Source organism: Puma concolor, chromosome D1, assembly GCF_028749965.1.
Source record: "Puma concolor isolate L17-30 chromosome D1, mPumCon1.1.hap2, whole genome shotgun sequence".
Taxonomy (NCBI): Eukaryota; Metazoa; Chordata; class Mammalia; order Carnivora; family Felidae; genus Puma; species Puma concolor.
Window position 1 is genome coordinate 11,529,706 of NC_141676.1, and position 6,000 is coordinate 11,535,705.

Here is a 6,000-nt window from a genome sequence, read left to right on the forward strand (position 1 = left end):
GTTTCCGATTCTGTGTCTCCCTCCCTCTCTGCCCCTCCCCCGTTCATGCTCTGTCTCTCTCTGTCCCAAAAATAAATAAACGTTGAAAAAAAAAATTAAAAAAAAATCTACTCTCTTAGCAACTTTCAAGTATATAATACAGTATTGTTAACCATAATCACCATGCTTTACATTAGGTTCCCCTCAAATTTTTCATCTTATAAATGAAAGTTTGTACCCTTTAACTAACATCTCCCCAGTTCTCCCACCCCTCAGTACCCGGAGAACACCATTTTATGTTCTGTTTCTATGAGTTCAGATTCCACATATAAGTGAGATCATACAGTGTTTCTTTCTCTGGCTTATTTCACTTAGCATAATGACCTCAAGATCCATCCATATTGTTACAAATGACAAGATTTCCTTCTTTTCTATGGCTGAAAATATTCCACTGTGTGTGTGTGTACATATATACATATGTATATACATATGTATAATATACATACATAAATATACATATATTTATCCATTTATGGACACTTAGAGTGTTTCCCTGTATTGGATATTGTAAATAAGGCTGCAATAAACATGGGTGTGCTCGTACGTATTTGAGATCTTAATTTTATTTCCTTTGGATATGTGCCCAGAGATGTGATTGCTGGATCATATGGTAGTTCTATTTTTAATTTTTTGAGGAATGTCTATACTGGTTTCCACAGAGGCTGATCCAATTTATATTTCTGCTAACAGTGGAAACAAAGGTTTCATTTTCTCCACGTCCTTGCCAACACTTACCTCTTGTCTTTTTGATGATAGCGATCCAAACAGGTGTTAACTGATATCTCATTGTGGTTTTGATTTGCACTTTTCTGGTGCTTAGTAATGTTGAACATGTTTCATGGACTTGTTGGCCGTCTGTGTGTCCTGTTTGAAGAAATATCTTCCATTCCTTTGCCATCTTTTTTTTTTTCTTGAGACAGAGAGAGGGCTTGAGTGAGCAAGGGGCAGAGAGAGAGAGAGAGAGGGATGAGAGAGAGAGAGAGAAGTAGGGCTCACCCAATGTGGGGCTCAAACTCATACACCATGAGATCATGAACTGAGCAGAAGTCAGATGCTTAACTGACTGAGCCACCCAGGCACCCTGCCATTTTTTTAAAAAGTTTATTTATTTATTTTGAGAGAGAGAGAGTGAACAAGCAGGGGAGGGGCAGAAAAAGAGGGAGAGAGAATCCCAAGCAGACTCCATGCCTCCATGCTGTCAGCATGGAGACGATATGGGGCTCAAATTCATGGACTGTGAGATCATGACCTGAGAAGATCCAAGAGCCCGGCGCTTAGCTGACTGAGCCACTCAGGTGCCCCTCCTCTGCCACTTTTAAATCAGATTGTGTGTGTGTGTGTGTGTGTGTGTGTGTGTGTGTGTGTGGTTTTTTTTTTGGGGGGGGGGGTTTAAAAAAAAATTTTTTTTTTCAACGTTTATTTATTTTGGGGACAGAGAGAGACAGAGCATGAACGGGGGAGGGGCAGAGAGAGAGGGAGACACAGAATCGGAAACAGGCTCCAGGCTCTGAGCCATCAGCCCAGAGCCCGACGCGGGGCTCGAACTCACGGACCGCGAGATCGTGACCTGGCTGAAGTCGGACGCTTAACCGACTGCGCCACCCAGGCGCCCCGGGGGGGTTTTGAGTTGTATGAATTACTTATATATTTTAGATATTAACCCTATATGATTTGCAAATACTTTTTTTTTTATTTTTGACCGATATTCTTTATTGAATTAAGGAAATTTTCTTTCCTTTTTAGCGCCAAATTTTATTTTATTTTATTTTTGATTATGAATGTCTTTTTTTAAGAGTTATTTTATTTTTAAATTATTTTTAAACGTTTTTACATTTATTTATTTATTTATTTATTTATTTATTTATGTTTTCACTCTCATGTGGATTCAGAGAAACTTAACAGAAGACCATGGGGGAGGGGAAGGAAAAAAAAAAGTTAGAGAGGGAGAGAGCCAAACCATAAGAGACTCTTAAAAACTGAGAACAAACTGAGGGTTGATGGGGGGTGGGAGGGAGGGGAGGGTGGGTGATGGGTATTGAGGAGGGCACCTGTTGGGAAGAGCACTGAGTGTTGTATGGAAACCAATTTGACAACAATTTAATATTAAAAACTTTTTTATTTTTATTTATTTTTAAATTATTATTATTTTTTTAAATTTTTAGTTTATTTTTTAATTTACATACAAGTTTCTGCTGCTTCATTATTGGTATACAGAAATGCAACTAATTTCTGTACATTGATTTTTATATCCTGCAACTTAGTTGAATTCCCATATCAGTTCTAGCAGTTTTCTGGTGGAGTCTTTTGGGTTGTCCATGTAGAGTATCATCTCATCTGTGAAGAGTGAAAGTTTGATTTCTTTGCCAATTTGTATGCCTTTTATTTCTTTTTGTTGTTTGATTGCTGAAGCTAAGACTTTCAATACTATGTCGAATAACGGTGGCAAAAGTGGACATCCCAGTCTTGTTCCTGACCTCAGGGGGAAAGCTCTCAGTTTTTCCCCATTGAGGATGATATTAGCGTTGAGTCTTTCATATATGGCTTTTATGATCTTGAGGTATCCTCCTTCTATCCCTACTTTCTTGAGGGTTTTTATCAAGAAAGGATGCTGTATTTTGTCAAATGCTTTCTCTGATCTATTGAGAGGATCATGTGGTTCTTGTCCTTTCTTTTATTGATGTAATGAATCACATTGATTGCTTTGTGGATATTGAACCAGTCCTGCATCCCAGGTACATATCCCACTTGGTTGTGGTGAGTAATTTTTTTTAAATGTATTGTTGGATCCGATTGGCTAATATCTTGTTGAGGATTTTTGCATCTATGTTCATCAGGGAAATTGGTCTATAGTTCTCCTTTTTAGTGGGGTCTCTGGTTTTGCAATCAAGGTAATGCTGGCTTCATAGAAAGAGTGTGGAAATTTTCCTTCCATTTCTATTTTTTGGAACAGCTCCAAGAGAATAGGTGTTAACTCTTCCTTAAATGTTTGGTAGAAGTCCCCCTGGAAAGCCATCTGGCCCTGGTCTCTTGTTTTTTGGCAGATTTTTGATTACTAATTTGATTTCCTTACTGGTCATGGGTCTGTTCAAATTTTCTATTTCTTCCTGTTTCAGTTTTGATAGTGTATATGTTTCTAGGAATTTGTCCATTTCTTCCAGATTGCCCATTTTATTGGTGTATAATTGCTCATAATATTCTCTTATTATTGTTTTCTTATTTCTGTTGTGTTGGTTGTGATCTCTCCTCTTTCATTCTTGATTTTACTTATTTGGGTCTTTTCCTTTCTATTCTTGATCAAACTGGCTAGTGGTTTATCAATTTTGTTAATTCTTTCAAAGAACCAGCTCTGGTTTCATTGATCTGTTCTACTGTCTTTTGTTTTCTATAGCATTGATTTCTGCTCTAATCTTTTATTATTTCCTGTGTTCTGCTGGTTTTGGGTTTTATTTGCTGTTCTTTTTCCAGCTGCTTAAGTGGTAAGGTTAGGTTGTGTATCTGAGATCTTTCTTCCTTCTTTAGGAAGGCCTGGATTGCTATATCTTTCCTCTTATGACTGCCTTTGCTGCATCTCAGAGGTTTGGGGCTGTGATGTTATCATTTGCATTCGCTTCCATGTACTTTTTAATTGCCTTTCTAATTTCTTGGTTACCCATTCATTTTTTAGTAGGATATTCTTTAGTTTCCAAATATTTGTTATGTTTCTAAATTTTTTCTTGTGGTTGATTTTGAGTTTCATAGCATTGTGGTCTGAAAATATGCACGGTATGATCTCAATTTTTTTGTACCTGTTGAGGGCTGATTTGTGTCCCAGAACGTGGTCTATTCTGGAGAATGTTCCATGTGCACTGGAAAAGAATGTATATTCCACTGCTTTAGGATAAAATGTTCTGAATATATCTGTTAAGTCCATCTGGTCCAGTGGACCAGTCCATTCAAAGCCATTGTTTCCTTGTTGATTTTCTGTTTAGATGATCTGTCCATTGTTGTAAGTTGGGTGTTGAAGTCCCTACTGTTATGGTATTATTGTCAATGAGTTTCTTTATGTTTGTGATTAATTGATTTATGTATTTGGATGCTCTCACTTTTGAAACATAAATGTTTACAATTGTTAAGTCTTCTTGGTGGATAGACCCCTTAATTATGATATAATGCCCTTCTTCATCTCTTGTTACAGTCTTTATTTTAAAGTCTAGATTGTCTGATATAAGTATGGCTACTCCGGCTTTCTTTTGTTGACCATTAGCATGATAGATTGTTCTCCCTCCCCTTACTTTCAGTCTGAAGGTGTATTTAGGTCTAAAGTGGGTCTCTTGTAAACAGCATATAGATGGATCTTGTTTTCTTACCCATTCTGTTACCCTATATGTTTTTATTAGAGTGTTTAGTCCATTGACGTTTAGAGTGAATATTGAAAGATATGAATTTATTGCCATTATGTTTCTTGTAGAGTTGGAGTTTCTGGTGGTGTTCTCTTGTCCTTTCTAATATTTGTTGTTTTTGGTCTTTTTTTTTCCTTCATCTTTTCTCCCCTCAGAGAGTCCCCCTTAAAATTTCTTGCAGGGCTGGTTTAGTGGTCATGAACTCCTTTAATTTTTGTTTGTATGGGAAACTTTTAATCTCTCCTTCCAGTTTGAATAATAGCCTTGCTGGATAAAGAATTCTTGGCTTCATATTTTTCCAATTCAGCACATTGAATATATTCTGCCACTCCTTTCTGGCCTGCCAAGTTTCTGTGGATAGGTCTGCTGCAAACCTGATCTGTGTTCCCTTGTAGGTTAAGGACTTTTTTTCCCTTGGTGCTCTCATGATTGTTTCCTTGCCTGAGTATTTTGTGAATTTGACTATGATATGCCTTGTTGATGGTTGGTTTTTGTTGCATATTATGGGAGTCCTCTGTGCTTCCTGGATTTTGATTTATGTGTCTTTCCTCAGGTTAGGAAAGTTATCCACTATGGTTTTCTCACATAACCCTTCTACCCCTTTTTCTCTCTCTTCATCTGTGACCCCTATGATTCTGATATTGTTCCTTTTTAATGAGTCACTGGTTTCTCTAATTCTTAAATCATGCTCTTTTGCCTTAGTCTCTCCCTCTTTTTTTCTGCTTCATTATTCTCCATAAGTTTGTCCTCTATGTCATTGACTTACTGCTCTGCCTCATCGTCCTTGCTGCCGAGGCATCCATTTGAGATTGCAGTTCAGTTATAACATTTTTTATTTCATCCTAACTATCTTTTACTTCTTTTATCTCTGCAGAGAGGGATTCTAATTTATTTTTGACTCCAGCAAGTATTCTTATTATCGTGATTCTAAATTCTGGTTCAGACATCTTGCTTGTGTCTGTGTTGATTAAGTCCCTGGCTGTCATTTCTTCCAGCTCTTTCTTTTGGGGTGAATTCCTTTGTTTTTTTCATTTTGAAGGAAGACAAGGAATTGATAAGGTAAAAAAAATTAAAATTAAAAAATTAAAAACAACACACACACACACACAAATCAAATAAATGATTTTAGATTCTAGGTGTGTTTTGGTCTGGTTATTGAAAGGAGCTTGATAGATTAGAGAAAAGAGGGAAAAAGAAAAACAAAAAAAGGAAAACATTTGAAATTTTCAGAAAATGAATATAATGAAATAGGATAAAATGAAATGATGAAAATAAAATAGAATTTGAAAAATTTACAGAAGTAAAAAATATGGTAGAAAAAATATTTTTAACAAAAATTGAAAATAAAAATAAATTTTTTCTCTTTCTGTATTTAAGAAAAAGAAATGAAACTAAAAAGAAAAAAAAGAAAATTGAATAGATGGGCCAGTGAACAGACTGAAATATGGTTGAGATTACTTCGTTTTCCCCTAGAAGGCAAACTTTGAAGCACTTTATAGTCCGTAAACTATACAGACAGAGAGATTTGTGATGTTTCTGAAGAGCGAGGCTGTTCCAGTTGGGCGGGGCTTAGTGTAACAGC